The sequence below is a fragment of the Hypanus sabinus genome, chromosome 5 (assembly GCF_030144855.1).
Source record: "Hypanus sabinus isolate sHypSab1 chromosome 5, sHypSab1.hap1, whole genome shotgun sequence".
Classification (NCBI taxonomy): domain Eukaryota; kingdom Metazoa; phylum Chordata; class Chondrichthyes; order Myliobatiformes; family Dasyatidae; genus Hypanus; species Hypanus sabinus.
This window is the reverse complement of record NC_082710.1, coordinates 168,051,833-168,070,366: the sequence shown is the minus strand read 5'-3', so window position 1 is coordinate 168,070,366 and position 18,534 is coordinate 168,051,833.

Genomic DNA, 18,534 nt, shown 5'->3' with positions numbered 1-18,534 from the left:
AGTACGCATTAAATTCTGTTGCCATTTCCCTGTTTCCCATAACAATTTCTCCCAATTCATTCTTCAAGGGGCCAACATTGTTCTTAACTATCTTCTTTCTCTTCACATAGCTAAAAAAGCTTTTGCTATCCCCTTTTATATTCCTGGCTAGACTGAGCTCATACCTGATTTTTTCTCTCCATATTGCTTTTTTAGTTAAGATCTGCTGTTCCTTAAAACTTTCCCAATCATCTGTATTCCCACTCATCTTAGCCCTGTCATACTTCTTTTCCTTTAATGCTATACAATTTCTGACTTCCTTTGTCAACCACTGTGGCCCCTTCCCCTTCTTTGAATCCTTCCTTCTCATTGGAATGAACTGCTTTTGCATCTTTTGTATTATCCCCAAGAATATCTGCCACTGCTGATCCACTGTCTTTCCTGCCAGGGCATCCGCCCATTTAACTTTGGCCAGCTCTTCCCTCATGGCTCCGTAGTCTCCTTTATTTAATTGCAACACTGACACTTCTGATCTGGCCTTATCCCTCTCAAATTGTAGATAAAAACTTATCATGTTATGATCACTACTTCCTAATGGCTCCTTTACTTCAAGATCACTTATCAATTCCTGTTCATTACACATCACCAAGTCCAAAATAGCTTCGTTCCTGGTTGGCTCAAGCACAAGCTGTTCCAAAAATACATCCCTTAGGCACTCCACAAACTTCCTATCCTGGGGTCCAGCACCTACCTGATTCTCCCAGTTCACCTGCATGTTGAAATCTCCCATAACGACTGCATTACCTTTAGCACATGCCAATGTTAACTCCCTAATCAACTTGTACCCGATATCCATGCTACTGTTTGGGGGCCTGTACACAACACCCATTAGGGTCTTTTTACCCTTACTGTTCCTCAGCTCAATCCACACAGACTCTACTTCCCCTGTTCCCAAGTCACCTCTTGCTAAGGACTGAATCTCATTTCTCACCAACAGGGCCACCCCACCCCCTCTTCCTATATTTCTGTCTCTACGATAGCACGTATACCCTGGTACACTCAATTCCCAGGACTGATCCCCTTGCAGCCATGTCTCCGTTATCCCAACAATATCATAGTTCCCCATTTTCATCTGAGCTTCAAGCTCATCTGTCTTATTTCTGACACTACGCGCATTCAAGTATAGAACTCTTAGCCCATTCCTCCTCTCTTTGCTTAAAACACTGTCCTGAACTTCCATCGGGCTAATTGCACCCTGAATTTTGATGACCTTCTCAAGATCACCCAAACCTTCTGCACATTTAACCCCATGCTCCTTCTGACCAACCCTCTGGATCTGGATCCCTGCCCCCTGCACATCTAGTTTAAACCCCCCCGAGCAGCACTGACAAACACTCCTGCAAGAATGTTAGTACCCCTCCGGTTCAGATGTAGACCGTCCCTTTGAAACAGATCCCAGTGTCCCTGGAACAAAGACCAATTATCCAAAAACCTGAACCCTTCCTTCCTGCACCATGCTCTCAGCCTCGTATTAATGTGCATAATCATTCTATTCTTCTCCTCACTCGCACGTGGCACAGGTAGCAATCCCGAGATCGTCACCCTGGAGGTCCTGCCTTTCAGCTTCACTCCTAACTCCCTGAACTCTCTAAGCAGGACCCCCTCACTCACCTTACCTACATGGACCACTACATCTGGGTTCATGCCCTCATTCTCAAGAAAAGCCTGCACCCGATCTGAGATGTCCCGGACCCTGGCACCAGGGAGGCAACAGACCATCCGAGACTCCCAATCTGCCCCACAAAATCTCCTATCTGCCCCCGTAACTATAGAATCCCCTAAAACTATCGCTCTCTTCTCTTCCTTCCTCCCTTTTCTAGTTGAGGGTTCAATCTCTGTGCCAGAGGCAGGACCACTACAACTCATTCCTGGTAGGTCATCCCCATCAACAGTATCCAGTACGGTATACTTATTGTTAATGGGAATGGCCGCAGGGGTGCTCTGCTCTCTCTGCCTGCTCCCCCTGCCTCTCTGGACCATCGCCCATCTGCCTACTTCTTGGTTTTTTGGTGTGACTACTTCCTGATAACTCCTATCTATCTGCCTCCCAAATGATCCGTAGCTCATCCAGCTCCATGGGGTGAAGTTACGGTGTGAGGGAGCTGGATTAATGTTAGTACAGTCAAGGATGGGGTGATGGTTACAGTGTGAGGGAACTGGATTAATGTCAGTACTGTTGGGGATGGGGTGAAGTTATGGTGTGAGGGAGCTGTATTAATGTTAGTACAGTTGGGGATGGGGTGAAGTTACGTTGTGAGGGAGCTGGATTAATGTTAGTACAGTTGGGGATGGGGTGAAGTTACGGTGTGAGGGAGCTGGATTAATGTTAGTACAGTTGAGGATGGGGTGAAGTTACGGTGTGAGGGAACTGGATTAATGTCAGTACAGTCGAGGATAAGGTGAAGTTATGGTGTGAGGGAGCTGGATTAATGTTAGTACAGTTGGGGATGGGGTGAAGTTACGGTGTGAGGGAGCTGGATTAATGTCAGTACAGTCGAGGATGGGGTGAAATTTATGGTGTGAGGGAACTGGATTAACAACAGGTACAAAATAGGAAACAAAGATTGGTGTCCATAACAGATCACGAATGATGCAGAAATAAATCTTTAATTTGGAACTGTTTCTATCTTCAGATATTTCAGTTTATTATTAAGTGTGAAATTGGCTCTTTATGGACAGTTTAGAAGCAAGGCTGAGGAGGATGCCTTGAGGCAGTGCCTCTCGGAGATGACCTTGTTGGTAGGGTGGGTCATGCCCAGGGTGGAGCTGGCCAAATCTGTAACGCTGTGGCTTCTTACGACCCTGTGCATTGGAGCCTGCATACCAGACAGTGATGAAGCCAGTCAGAATGTCCTCCACTGTAAACCTGTAGAAATTTGCTGTGCAGTCTTTGTGACATGGCAGATCTAGAGAGAGACACACACAGAGGGAATCTGTGGCACTGTGGCTCTCTGCAGTGCCCGTAGGCTGGCAGATGACAGATTGTGTGTGTGAACGCTGTCCAAGCAGGGGCCGCCTTTACGGAGGGTCTTGAGGACACCTTCGATGATCTTCTGTTCTTGGGACGAGGCTGATAGGGATACAGAGTGGGTCAGGCTGTGGTCATTATGATGGAGTGACGTGAGGGGAGGGGGTCTCAGCTGGTCTGTGTGAGCGATTACAGCTGCCTCTGGTGGAGTGAGGTCCTGAACTTGCCCTTCTGGAGCTGTTACACTCGATTCTGTGTTCTGTCTCTGTTTTACAATGCACAGTGCAATGATTTGATCTGCATGAAGACAAGTTTTTCACACTGTTTGTCAGTGCACATGACGATAATGAACCAATTCCAACTCCAGTTCTGGCAGAAGAGGGTGCCGTTGACTGTTTTTATCCAGAGTTGACTCTTTTAGAGTTGGCAGTGTCTCTGCCACCTCGTCTTGTCAGAAGGCTGTGTCCCTAGGTGGATCTGTCGAGCCGATGTGGAGTTGAGGGGGTGGTTTGAGAACTTACATCTGGACTGGGTTTGCTCTTCCATCCCCTCAGATGCTGCTCGGCCTGCTGAGTTCCTGCAGCAGCTGTTGCTGCGGATTCCAGTAGCTGCTGTCTCTTGTGTCTCCCGGGTTGAGAAATAGGAAGGGGTTTGGAAGGCTGTGGTCCAGGTGCAGGTAGATGGAACTAGGCAGAAGACCAGGCCACCGTGGACTAGATGGGCCAAAGTTTCTGAACTGTTGTGCTCCATCAATCCAGACTGAACTTCAGTTGATCTTTTCCTGAGCTTAAGAAACTGAGAAGGAATCAAGATAAGGAGAGGTGTAGATGGGCGGGAAGTCGGTCCTTTTCATGTGGGGAAACCTCACTTCCACAGCCTCTGGGTTTGGGACACGATGGCTCTGTGTTAGAGTGAGCAGGAGGTTTACTCGAGGGAGAACGCCAAGGCTGGATCCCTTGGAGTTTAGAAGAATGAGGGGTGACCTTACTCAAACCCTCGTTTATGACTGAGGGGGGGTTTCTAAATATCTGGGGTGCTATGGTAGTCTAGCGGTTAGCACGATGCTATAACACCTCAGGGTGTCGGAGTTCGGAATTCAATTCCGGCCTCCTCTGTAAGCAAGTTTATACATTCTCTCTGATGGTGTGGGTTTCCTCAGGGTGCTCCGATGTTCTCCCACTGACCGAAGGGTTAGTTGGTCATTGTAAGTTGTCGCATGGTTAGGCTCGGGTTAAATCGGTGGGTTGCTGGGCAGCTAAGTGCCTGAAGGGCCTGTTCCGCGTTTTCTCTCTAAATGATCCTGACAGAAGTGAATCTCGGATTTTCTGCTCCCAAGTGTAGTGGAGGCTGGATTGTAAAATGGAGATTGATGAGTCTTTTAAAGAGAGAGGTACTGAGAGCCATGGGAAATGGCGCAGGAAGAGGTCAGCCATAGAACAGTACAGCTCAGGGACAGGCCCTTTAGTCCACAGTGTTTGTGCTGACGATAGGAATCTAACTGATCCCAATCTCTCCGCACACGGTCTGTATCCTCTGTTCACTGCCTGTCTGTTGCTATTGTATCTGCTTCCGCCATAATCCCTGGCACTGTGCTCCATGCACCCACCTCTCCTCTATGCATTTCTTTTAAACTTCCCTGCTCTCACCATAATCTATGCCTCTAGTATTGATTCTCTCCCCAGGACTTCCCACTCATCTACGCCTCTCATTATTTTTATCACCCCTCAGTTTCTTAAGCACCGGTTTAAGTTCAGCCAACCTCCCCTTATAGCTAATGCACAAAAATCCAGGCTGCCAACTTCCTGGTGAAGCTCTTTGCACCCTGGCCGAAGCCACTCACCTTCACTGTACTTGGTGCTCTGGTCTCCGCAGTCCAAAGGCCTACAGTTAGGGTTTAGGTTTGTAAGTTGTGGACCGGCGAGATTGGTGGCGGAAACGTGGTGACGCATGCGGGCTGACTCCCAGCCCAGTCCTCAGGCTGTGATCAATGACACATTTCACTCTACATTTTAATCCTTGTGTGACAAGTAAAGCTGATCTTTAAATATTTTAAATCTTTAATCTTTGCTCCAAACGTGGCCACATCAAAGTTTTGAACAGCTGCAACATGACTCCCTGATTCTTGTACTCGGTGACCAAGGCAAGTCTGCCATTTGTGTTCTTTATCATTCTATCTACTTGCAGTGAGCTACGGACCTGCTTCCCAACATTGGTGTTAAGGGTCCTGCCGTGAACTGTTTACTTTCCCCTTGTAATTGATCTTCCAAATGGCATCACCTCACCTTTGCCCAGATTAAACACCATCTGCCATTTCTCGGCCCATCTCCCCAAATGAAGCATAGTCTGCTGTATCCTTTGACAACCTCCCTCCCTATCCACAATTACACTGATTCTTTGTGTCATCTGCAAATCTACTAACTGGGCCACCTATACTTTCATCCAAATCATTTAAACGTGTTACAAACAATGGAGGTCCCAGCACCGATCCTCATGGAGGAGAGACGCTGGTCACGGACGTCAGGCCAGAAAACACCTCTTTGCGGTGATCCCATTGAATGGTGAGGCAGGTCCCAGGGGGATGGTGGTTAAAAACTTAGTGTTTTAAGTTAAGTCCTGATGAAGGGTCTTGGCCCGAAACGGCGAATGTTTTCAATTCCATAGACGCTGCCTGACCTGCATTTCATGTGTGTGGCTCTGGATTTCCAGCATCTGCAGAATCTCTTGTGTTCTAGTGTTTGTGATGTTCTGTGGGAAAGACCACAGTGTAACATCCAGCTGTCACCAGACACCAACAGGAATACTAGCCTCTCAAAATCAGAATCAGGAATACTGTCACTGACATGTTATGAAATTGGTTGTTTTGTGGCAGAACAAATTTACCGTAAGATACAATTTAAAAGTAAGTTGTTCAAAAGATGAATAGTGAAAACAGTGAGGAAAAAGCTGTTTCTCACGTGCTGAATGTGGGTCTTCAGGTTCATGCACCTTGAAGAGGGTATGTGCCAGATGGTGACAGGCACTGCCCTAGTGAGACACTGCCTTTTGAAGATGTGGGGAGGCGTGTGCCTCAAACACTTGATGGGTTTCTTGTTGACTGGTGCTTTGTGCAGAGTAAGTACCAAGCCAGAATGGCAAATTTGATGTGATTCTGACTATAAAGGAGGACTGGAACTGAGGAAATTACATTTTCTGTCGGTATGCTTATGAATGAAGTCTCTTTTGGAAATGTAAAAAATAAACTAGGATCAGCTCATTTCTGAGAGCAATCTGAAGGCACGCTGGGGACATCCCTTGGTGTTGCCACACATTCTGGCACCAGCGTAGCACATCCACGATGTTCAGAACAACATACAGTAAACAAAACAAACCCATTTCCCGCATCTCTACACACCCACACACGAAGAAAGGTCTCCAACCCCAGGACCTGTTGCCCCAGACTCAATGGAATGATGCATGTCCTCTGTAAGGAAACGTGGAATGTTACACCAGTCCATTGTGGCTGGGGAGTGGGTACTTCTCCCTCTTTCGAATCTCAGTGTTGGGATCATAAGACCAGAGGACATAGGAGCAGAATTAGCCCATCGAGCCTGCTCTGCAATGGCTGATGTATTATCCCTCTCAAACCCTGCCTTCTCCCCGTAACCTTTGACACCCTGACTAGTAAAGAAAATAACAAGCTCCACTTTAAATATGCCTGATGACTTGGCCTGCACAGCCACCTGTGGCAATAGAACCCCCAGATTCACCACCCTCTGGCTACAGAAATTCCTCCTTATCTCCTAAGTGGACATCTCAAATCTGAGGCAGTGCCCTCTAGTCCCAAGACTTCCCCACTATTGGAAAGATCCTCTCTACATCCACTCTATCTCGCCCTTTCAATGGGATCGCCCCTCATTGGAGTTTAGAAGAACGGCTCAGAGACCTCAACTGTGCCCCATATGTTAACCTTTTGATTCTTGGGATCATTTTTGTGAACCACCTCTGGACCCTGCCCGATGCCAGCACATCTTTTCTTAGAAAAAGGGCCAAAAACTACTAACAATGCTCTGACTGTGTTCTGCCCACTGCCTTATAAAGCCTCAGCATTACATCCCTGTTTTTTATATTCTAGTCCTCTTGAAATGAATGCTGACATTGTTATTGGCTTCCCCACCACCGACTTTTCATTAGGGGTTCCGAACCTGGGGTCCATGATCCCCTTGGTTCATAGTAAGGATCCGTAGCATAGAAAAGGTTGGGAACCCCTGCTTTAGGGAATCAGCACGAGGACTCCAAAGTCCCCATACACTTCTGATTTTTGAATATTAGAAAGTAGTTCAGAGCTTTTATCCCTTTTACCAAAGTGCATGAACATACACTTCCCAACACTGTATTCCATCTGCTAATTCTTTCCCCATTCTCCAGATCTGTCTAAATCCTCCTGCAGACTCCTCAGAACTTCCTGCCTCTCCACCTATCTTCATATCATCTGCACATTTGGTCACAAAGCCATCAATTCCGTCATCCAAATCGTTGACATATAACACGAAAAGAAGTGTCCCGATAATGACCCCTGTGAACTCCATGAGTCACCTACGGCCAAACAGAACAGGCCGCCTTTATTCCAACTCTTAGCCTCCTACTAATCAGCCAATCTTCTAAAAATCCAATTCTTAAATTTTTTTTTAGTTGCCTTGTGTTGGTTTTTAAAAGCTTCCCAATGAGATCCTACCACCAAACATATTGATTGAAATGTATAAGATTATTAAGGGATTGGATGCACTAGAGGCAGGAAACATGTTCCTGATGTTGGGGGAGTTCAGAACCAGAGGCCACAGTTTAAGAATAAGGGGTAGGCCATTTAGAACAAAGTTCAGGAAAAACTTTTTCACCCCGAGAGTTGTGGATCTGTGGAATGCTTTGCCTCAGGAGGCAGCGGAGGCCAATTCTCTGGATGCTTTCAAGAAAGAGTTAGATAGAGCTCTTAAAGATAGCGGGGTCAAGGGATATGGGGAGAGGGCAGAAACGGGGTACTGATTGTGGATGATCAGCCATGATCACATTGAATGGTGGTGCTGGCTCGAGGGGCCGAAAGGCTGACTCCTGCACCTATTGTCTATTGTCAAGCAGTTCTTTAGCTCCCCCCAACTCTCCACTTTTTGCAAGGATTGCTCCTTCTGTGAATCCCTTGTCCATTTTCCGTCTCCACTAATCTCCCTCCTGGCACCTATCCCTACAAGCGACAGAAGTGTTGCACCTAACCATTCACCTCCTCTCCTACCACCATTCAGGGCCCCAAACAGCCCCTATAACAACACTTCACCTGCAAATCTATTTATGTTCATCTATTGTATGCAGTTCTCCTGATGCAGCCCTCCATACTGGTGAGACCCAGTGTAAACTGGGGTCTACTCTGTCAAGCTCCTCTGCTCCACCGCCAAGAACAGAATTTACTGTGGCCATCCATGTTAATTCCTATCCCCATTCCCATTCCGACATGTCATTCTACGGCCTTTACCTTTGCTACGATGAGGGTGGAGGAGCAACACCTCGTATTCCATTTGGGTCGCCTCCGACCTTTCTCCTCACAGTAACTTTTTATTGTTCCCACCCCCTTCAGTGTTGTTCAGTTCCTCGTTCTGGCTTCATAGCTCTCCTCTGCACCTGCCTATCACCTCCCCCTGATAACCCTCATTCTTCCCTTTCTCCCATGATCTACTCTCCTCTCTTATCAGGTTCCTTCTTCTCCAGCCCTTTACCTTTCCCACCCAACTAGCTTCATCTATCACCTTCTAGCTATCCTCCTTCTCCTCCCCTACCTTTTTATTTTGGACCCCTCCGCCTTCCTTTCCAGTCCCGATGAAGGGTCTTGGCCCAAAGCATTGACTGTTTCTTATAGATGCGGCTTACCCTGCTGTATTCCTGCAACATTTGTGTATGTTGCTTTGGATTTCCAGCATCTGCAGAATCTCTTGTGTTTAATACATGTCCTCTCTTTTGCTTTTATGCAGTCTTTGACTTCCCTTGTCGGTTGCCTCATCCTCCCTTTAGAATACTTCATCTTTGGGATATATCTATCCTGTGCCTTCTGAATTGCCCCCAGAAACTCCAGCCATTGCTGTTCTGCCATCATCCCTGCTAGTATCCCCTTCCATTCAACTTTGGCCAGCAACTCTCTCATGCCTCTGAAATTCCCTTTATTCCACTGTCATACTGAAACATCTGGCATTAGCTTCTCCCTCTAAACTCCAATCATATTAAATTACTGCTTCCTAAAGGCTCTTTTACCTTAAGCTCACAAATCAAATCTGGTTCACTACACGACATCCAATCCAGAATTCCTTTCTCCTGATGGTCTCAATCGCAATCTGCTATAAAAATCCATCTCGTAGGCATTCGGCAAACTCTCTATCTTGGGGTCCAGCACCAGCCGGATTTTCCAAATCTATATGCATATTGAAATACGTCTGATTATTGCAGAAGTGCTCTTATTGCATGCCTTTTTTATTTCCTGTTGTAATTTGCATCCCACATCCTGGCTACTGTTTGGAGACCTCTATATAACTCCCATCAGAACCTTTTACCCCCTTACTCTACCCACAAGAATACTACATCTTCTGATCCGATATCATTTGCTTTCTAAGGATTTGATTTCAGCTTTTACCAACAGAACCCCCCACCTCCTCTGCCTTTTTGCCTGTCCATTCCATACAAGGTCTATCCTTGGATTTTCAGCTCCCAGCTATGATCTTCTTTCAGTCGTGTCTCAGCAACACCCACAACATTGTACCTGCCAATCTCTGTGCTACAAAATTACCTACCTTATTCCTTGTACTACATACATAACGCCTTCAGTCCTGTATTCATCACAATTCACTTCAACTCATCCCACTGACTACAGTTTTGCCCTGTCATCTGCACGCCTTTCCTCACAGTCTCATAACGCTGCATCTACTTGTATAACAACTTCCTGTCCTCAGCTCCCATTTCCCCATCAAATTAGTTTAAACTCTCCCAAATAACTCCAGAAAACCTGCCTGCGAGGATATTGGTGCCCCTCGGTTTCAGGTGTAACCCAGCCTTTTTGTACAGATCACATCTTCCCCAGAAGGGATCCTAATGATCCAAAAATTGGAAACCCTGCCCCAGCACCGATTCCTCAGCCACACATTCATGTTCTAAATCATTCTATTCTTGCCCTTACTGGTGCATGGCACAGGCAGCAGTCCAGAGATTACTACCCAGGAGCTCCTGCTTTTCCCATCTTCCTGTATTCTCTCTTCAGGACCTTCTTCTTTTTCCTACCTATGCCATTGGTACCTAAATGTAGTAAAAGTGAAAGCTTTTCTCAAGTCTGTTTTAAAAAAAAATAAAATAAAGGAGAGATGAGAGTGGGTATAGGACCGCTAGAAAATGAGGCTGGAGAAATAATAATGGGGACCAAGGAGATGGCAGATGGACTAAATGAGTATGGTGCATCAGTTTTCACTGTGGAAGACAATTAGCGATGTAGCAGATGTTGAAGGGTGTGTGGGAGAGAAGTGAGCGCAGTTACTATTACAAGGGAGAAGGTGCTCAAGAAACTGAAAGACCTAAGGGTACATAAGTCACCCAGACTAGAACTGCACCCAAAGAGGTAACGCTAGAGATTGTGGAGGCATTAACAATGATCTTTCAAAATTCTTTGGACTCTGGCATGGTGCCAGAGGACTGCAAAATTGCAAATGTCACTCTATTTTTAAGAAAGGAGGAAGGCATCAGAAAGGAAATTGTAGACCAGTTAGCCTGACCTCAGTGGTTGAAAAGATGTTAGAGTCAATTGTTAAGGATGAGGTGATGGAGTACTTGGTGACACAGGACAAGATCGTACAGAGTTAGCATGGTTTCCTTTGGGGAAAATCCTGCCTGACGAACCTGTTGGAATTCTTTGAGGAGATTACAAGTAGGATAGATAAAGGGGATGCAGTGGGTGTTGTATATTTGGACTTCCAGAAGGCTTTTGACCAGGTGCCACACTAAGGCTGCTTAATAAATTAAGAGCCCATGGTGTTACAGGAAAGTTACTAACATGGTTAGAGCATTGGCTGATTGGTATGAGGCAGCAAGTGAGAATAAAGGATCATTTTCTGGTTGGCTGCCAGTGACTAGTGGTCTTCTGCAGAGGTTTGTGTTGGGATGGCTTTTTAAGCTGTATGTCAATGATTTAGAAGATGGAATAGATTAGAATTTATTTACATCCATCCCTCAATGTGAGAGTGTAAAGCTCTTTGCATTATGACTCCATTGCGAAGTACAGACATGTGAAGTTAAAAGTGTAATGGCTTGTAGAAAGATGCTGTCCTGTAGCCTGTTGGTCTTGGCTTTAATTCTGCAGAACCGTTAGCCAGACGAAAGCAGTTGAAACAGTTTATGGTTGGGATGACTGATGTCCCCAATGATCTTCTAGACCTTCTTTCTGCACCTCCTGCTATTAATGTTCTCAGTGGAGGGAGGTTGACATCCACAGATGTGCTGGGCTGTCTGTACCACTCTCTGCAGTGCCCAGTGATCAAAGTTGGTGCAGTTCCTGTACCAGTTGGTGATACAGCCAGGATGCCCTTGTAGAAGGTCTTGATTTTGGGGACCATGCCAAACTTCTTTAGTCGCCTGAGGTGGAAGAGATGCTGTTGTGCTTTTTTTGCCACAAAGCTAGTGTGTACAGTCCAGATGAGATCATCAATGATGTGTATACCGAGGAACTTGAAACTACTTTGTTTTCGGCTTTGTTACCAAGATTTGATGGAGGGGCACATGGTGTTGAGGAAACAGGTAGGATGCAGAAGGACTTAGACAAATTGGGAGAATGGGCAAGAAAGTGGCAAGTGAAATACAGTGTTGGAAAATGCATGGTCATGCACTTTGGTGGAAGAAATAAATGTGCAGACTATTTTCTAAGTGGGGAGAAAATCCAAAAATCCGAGATACAAAGGGACTTGGGAATCCTTGTTCAGAACATGCTAAAGGTTAGCTTGCAGTTTGAGTCGGTGGTGAGGAAGGCAAATGTAAGTTCAACATTCATTTCAAGAGGTCCAGAATACAAGAGCAGGGATGTGATGTTGAGGCTGTACAAAGAAATGGTGAGGCCTCACATTGGGTATTGTGAACAGTTCTGGGCTCCTCAGCTAGAAAAGATGTGTTTGGCCTTGGAGAGGTTCAGAGGAGGTTCACAGGGATGATTCTGGGAATGAAAGGTCATCATTACAGGGAACGTCTGATAGCTGTGGGTCTGAGCTTGTTGGAATGTTGAAAGGCCTAGACAGTGTAGATGTGGAAAGGATGTTTCCCGTGGTGGAGGAGTCTAGGACAAGAGGGCACAGCCTCAGGATAGAGGGGTGTCCATTTAAAACAGAGACGCAGAAAAATGTCTTTAACCAGAGGGTGGTGAATTTGTAGAATTTATTACCACAGGCAGCTGTGGAGGCCAGATCGTTGGGTGTATTTAAGGCAGAGCTTGATAGGTTCTTGATTGGACATGGCATCGAAGTTACAGGGAGAAGGCCAGGTGGTGTGGCTGAGGAGGAAAAAAATGATCAGCCATGATTAAATGGTGGAGCAGATTTGATGGGCCAAATGGCCTACTTCTATCCTACGTCTCCTATGATCTTATGTACCATGACTTCTGGCTGCTCACCCTCCCCCTTTATGCTGAGAACCTGATCTGAGACATCCCTGACCCTGGCACCTGGAAAGCAACATACCATTTGGGTGTCTCTTTCATGTCCACAGAATCTGCTGTCTGCTCCTCTAATGACAGAATCCCTTATCACGAGTGCAATCTTCTCCTTTCTCCCCCTACCCCCATTCCCTTCTGAGTCACAGAGCCAGAGAGCCAGTCTCTGCACCTTATCCGTCATCCCCCACACCAACCCCAATGGCATCCAAAGTGGTATACTTATTATTGAGGGGAACGGCCACAGGGATGCTCTGTACTGACTGCTGTTCCTGTTCCCTCTCCTGATTGTCACCCATGCGTCTGCCTTCCATAACTGAGCAGTGACTACCTCCCTGTGGCCTCTGTCTTGCACTGCTCGTTCCCCCATATGAACTGAAGGTCACCCAGCTGCTGCTCCCATTCTGTAACATGGTCTCTAAGGATCTGCAGTTCAGTGCACCTCATGCAGATGTAGTTATCAGGGAGGCTGTAGGTCTCTCAGAGTTCCCATATCTCTCACAATTAATGTCACTGGCTCAGTGACCTGTACCGATAGGGAAAGACAATCGTTACTAGAAACTTACTTAGAGCCGATTCCTGTTCTTGCGGGTCTGTTGACCACTTAAACACTGAGGAAAGGAAGGGGTTAATACTTGACACAACACAGGGAAGAATTTCTGGGAAGACAGCTCAGAATTAGCCAGAAAGGATAACCTGTGTTCCTGTACATGCATGGGAATGCAAGGGGTTATGGGATGTGAACAGCCAGTTCCATCAAAGGAACAGCTCTTCCCACCACTGAGGATATCTACAGGGGGCATGATTCTGGAAGGCCCCCCACCGTCAGGACATGCACTCTTCATGATGCTGCCATCAGGCAGGAGGTACAGGAGCCTGAATTCCCAACCTCGAGATTCAACGACACCTTCTTCTCCACTACCATCAGGTTCCTGAACTGGCCTGAAAAACCCTCAGATATCTCTCTTCCATTTGTGATGTGTATATTCTGTCATGTAAGATAATGTATAACATACTGCATGTTAATTTAAATTTATGTTAAATTACATTTGTAATGTACTGTGTTGCTGCTGCAAAAAGCTAACTTTCATATCATCTGTACCCTGGCTATCTGTGCCCACGACATTAAACCTGAGCCCAGGAATGCCAGAACTGAAACCTGACTCTGGTTTATGATGGAGGGACTGAACTTCTGAGCAGCTCTGGGAGATGCTGAAGGTCTGAAGTTGCCAGGAAATTGATCTGTTGTGTTTTCGTGATGCATCTTGCAGCTTCCAAGCAAGAATCTGCCGAAACCCGCAAGGTAAGGTGGACTGTATTCAAACACCAGGCTTTATTGTTAAATTCCCATTTATACATTCCCATTTACAAGGAGCACCGTCAGAGGAACGTGGCATCCACCATCCGGGCCATGCTGTCTTCTCATTGCTGCCATTGGGCAAGAGGTACAGGAGCCTTGGGTTCAGGAATGGTAATCACTCCACAACCATCAGGCTCCTGAACCAGGCTGAGAAACTTCACTCACCACAACTCAGACCCTGTAGACTCTCCTTTAAAGACTCTACAATTCATGTTCAGTCTTATTTATTTATTACTTAATTTGCACAATTTATCTTCTTTTGCACGTTGGATGTTTGTCAGTATTTATATACGTAGTTTTTCATAAATTACTCTGTATTTCTTTATTTTCCTGTAAATGCCTGCAAGAAAATGGATCTTTTATGGTGACATATACGTGCAATACCATTTATTTATTTATCTTACTTGCACAATTTGTCTTCTGCGCATTGGTTGTTTGTCAATCTTGTTTGTGTAGTTTTTCAGAAATTCTATTGTTATGTGTTTATTTTCCTGTAAATACCTGCAAGGAAACTAATCTCAGGGTAGTATCTCATTATATTTTCATATTTTGGTAATAAATTCACTTTGACTTTGTCTTGTCCTTGGATTCAATTGGATTTTCCAGTTCCCAGCTCAGCTGAAGTCTTTTATAGAATCTCTCACAGACCATATCAGGGTTTCTTTCAATCAAGCTGAAGCAGTAACAGTGGATTTTTAAAATTGTGGTTTAGTTATTGTGTACTGAGAATTTATCTGGAAAGTAGCCAATGTTTTCAAGGCCCCCGTTCTGACCTCAGGCATTCTCTCTTCTCTCCTCTCCCCTGGGGAGAAAATTCATAAAAGCCTGAGTACACATACCAGCAGGCTCAAGGACAGCTTCAATCACATTGTTATCAGACTCTCGAATGGACCTGGTACGCTAAAGGAGAGCTCTTGATCTCAGTGCCTCACTGTAGCCCTTAGACTTTGCCTGCACTGCACTGTCTGAAAGTGAAAACACTATATTCTGCAGGTACCGTGTACCATGCAATATACCGCAGTGCACTGTGGTCTGGAGGACTGTTGTTTCATTTGGTTGTATATACCTCCAGTCAGATGACAATAATACTTGAATCTGAACTCAATGTACTTGTGTACGGCTGATCTGGTGGGTACCACTGCAGCGAGTTGGGTTTGTTACTGACGTGTGTTCCCAGATGCAGTGGAAAAACATTGTCTGCTATCCAGACGTATCATGCCATACGCACTGTAGGTACATTGAGTTCAAATACTTCCTTATTTTTCTTTTATTTCAGAAGATTTGTCTTATTTCTTTCTTTATGGAGCATTTGGCAAATCTTCATCGCACCTGAGTTCAGTAAGTGTTGAGATGCTCAGAGGGAGAGGGCATTGGTTAACCAGAGATCTCGGGAGAGGAGGAGAGAACCGTCATCCCCCATGGGCAGAAGGCTTCATGACGCTGTTGCTTAAACAGAAGTTTGGCATGTTGTCCATCAGCGAACATTGAGAATAGAGTAAACACGAGGAAATCTGCAGATGCTGGAAATTCAAACAACACACACAAAATGGTGGTGGAACACAGCAGGCCAGGCAGCATCTATAGGGAGAAGCACTGTCGACGTTTTGGGCCAAGTCCCTTCATTAGGACTAACTGAAAGGAAAGATAGTAAGAGATTTGAAAGTAGGAGGGGGAGGGGGAAATGCAAAATGATAGGAGAAGACCAGAGGGGGTGGGGTGAAGCTGAGAGTCCGAAAGGTGATTGGCAAAAGGGATACAGAGCTGGAGAAGGGAAAGGATCATGGGACGGGAGGCCTAGGGAGAAAGAAAGGGGCAGGGGAGCGCCAGAGGGAGATGGAGAACAGGCAGAGTGACGGGCAGAAAGAGAGAGAAAAACTAACAGCTGAATATGTCAGGGATGGGGTAAGAAGGAGAGGAGGGGCATTAACGGAAGTTAGAGAAGTCAATGTTCATGGAGGCTACCCAGCTGGTATATAAGGTGTTGTTCCTCCAACCTGAGTGTGGCTTCATTTTGACAGTACAGGAGGCCATGGATAGACATATCAGAATGGGAATGGGATGTAGAATTGAAATGTGTGGCCATTGGGAGATATTGCTTTCTCTGGCGGACAGAGCATAGGTGTTCAGCGAAACGGTCTCCCAGTCTGCGTCGGGTCTCACCAATATATAAAAGGCCACACTGGGAGCACCAGACACAGTATACCACACCAGCCGACTCATAGGTGAAGTGTCGTCTCACCTGGAAGGACTGTCTGGGGCCCTGAATGGTGGTGAGGGAGGAAGTGTAAGGGCAGGTGTAGCACTTGTTCCGCTTACAAGAGTCTTGGGACATTATGTTGCAGTTGTACAAGATGTTGGTGAGACTGCAGTTCAAGTGTTGGCTCCAGTTTTGGCTGCTCGGCTATCATCAAAATGGAGAGAGGGCAGAGATTTACCAGCATCAAGCCAAAACTCAAGGACCTGAGTTATAAGGAGGGTTGGGCATGATAACACTTCTATTCCTGGGAACTTAGGACATTATGTGGTTAACTTCCAGAAGTGTATAAAACAATGAGGCTCCACACAGTCTTCAGAGAAGTGGAACTAAAGACCAGAGGGCAGAGGTTTAAGGTGAAAGTTTAAAAGGGACCTGAGGGGTAACTTGATTCAATTGCGGAGTGAACTGCCAGAGGAAGTGGGTGAGGCAGGCATGCACACATTCTATGGGAACTTGGTGGGTCAGGTATCATCTATGGAGGGGAATAAATAGTCAATGTTTTGGGCTGAGACCCTTCATCAGGGCTCAATATTCATCAAAACATTAGATGAACATCGATGTTAATTGTTGAACATTGAAATCTTCAGAACAAGATCAGGGCTTGTTAATGAGAGAGTTCAGAGGAGAATGGCCAGACTAGTTCAAGCTGAGAGAAAGGTGACAGTAACTCAAATAACCACTCACTACAAGAGTAGTGTGCAGAAGACCATCCCTGAACACACAGCATGTTGAACCTTGAAGTGGATGGGCTATAGCAACAGAAGATCATGGACATACATTCAGGAACTCTCTGTTGAACTCAGAAGCTTTTGGAACAGACATCAGAATTGAATATTCTGCCCTTTGAATACTCTACTAGTTGGGATGTGCTACCATTGTTAATACGCAATTCTGCAAATTTAACTGACTATATTCAAGATGCTAAAGTTCAGCAGGTGGTTATAACCATTGAAACTAGTTAATTGTTTATTATGAACTCGAGATTCTGCAGATGCTGGAAATCCAAAGTAACACACACAAAATGTTGGAGGAACTCAGCTGGCCAGGCAGCATCTATGGAGGGGAATAAATAATTGATGTTTTGGGCTGAGACCCTTCGTTAGAGTTTATTGTTATTGGTGTGTTTAAGAGGCACACAAACATTTGTGTCAGCAGAGTGAGATTCTTGTGGACTATCTTTCCTGAAGGTTTGCTGTATTACAGAGACTTGGATGGCTCAGGGGCAGGAATGGCTACTTCAAGTGCTAGGCTTCAGATGTTTCAGAAAGGTCCGGGAGGGAGGCAAAAGCGGTGGGGGCGTGGCATTGTTGATGAGAGAGAGTGTCACAGCTGCAGAAAAGGAGGAAGTCATGGAGGGGTTGTCTGCAGAGTCTCTTTGGTGCAAGTTAGGAATAGGAAAGGGTCAATAACTCTATTGCATGCTTTTTTTTTTGGACCACCCAATAGTAACAGGGACATCGGGGAGCAGAAAGGGACACAGATTCTGGAAAGAAGTAATAACAGGGTTGTTCTGGTGGGAGATTTTAATTTCCCAAATATTGATTGGCATCTCCCTAGAGCAAGGGGTTTAGATGTGGTGGAGTTTGTTAGGTGTGTTCAAGAAAGATTCTTGACACAATATGTAGATAAGCCTACAAGAGGAGTGGCTGTACTTGATCTGGTATTGGGAAATGAACCTGGTCAGGTGTCAGGTCTCTCAGTGGGAGAGTATTTTGGAGATAGTGATCACAATTCTATCTCCTTTACCATAGCACTGGAGAGTGATAGGAACAGACAAGTTAGAGAAACGTTTAATTGGAGTAAGGTGAAATATGTGGCCATCAGGCAGGAACTTGGAAGCATAAATTGGAAACATGTTCTCAGGAAAACGTACATAAGAAATGTGGCAAATGTTCAGGGGATATTTACGTGTGGTTCTGTGTAGATATGTTCCAATGAGACAGGGAAAGGATGGTCGGGTACAGGGACCGTGGTGTACAAAGGCTGTTGTAAATCTAGTCATGAAGAAAAGAAGAGCTTATGAAAGGTTCAAAAAACTAGATGATGATAGAGATCTAGAAGATTATAAAGCTAGCAGGAAGGAGTTTAAGAATGAAATTAGGAGAGAAAGAAAGGGCCATAAGAAGACCTTGGTGGGTAGAATTAAGGAAAAACCCAAGGCATTCTACAAGTATGTGAAGAGCAAGAGAAGAAGACGTGAGAGAATAGGACCAATTGAGTGT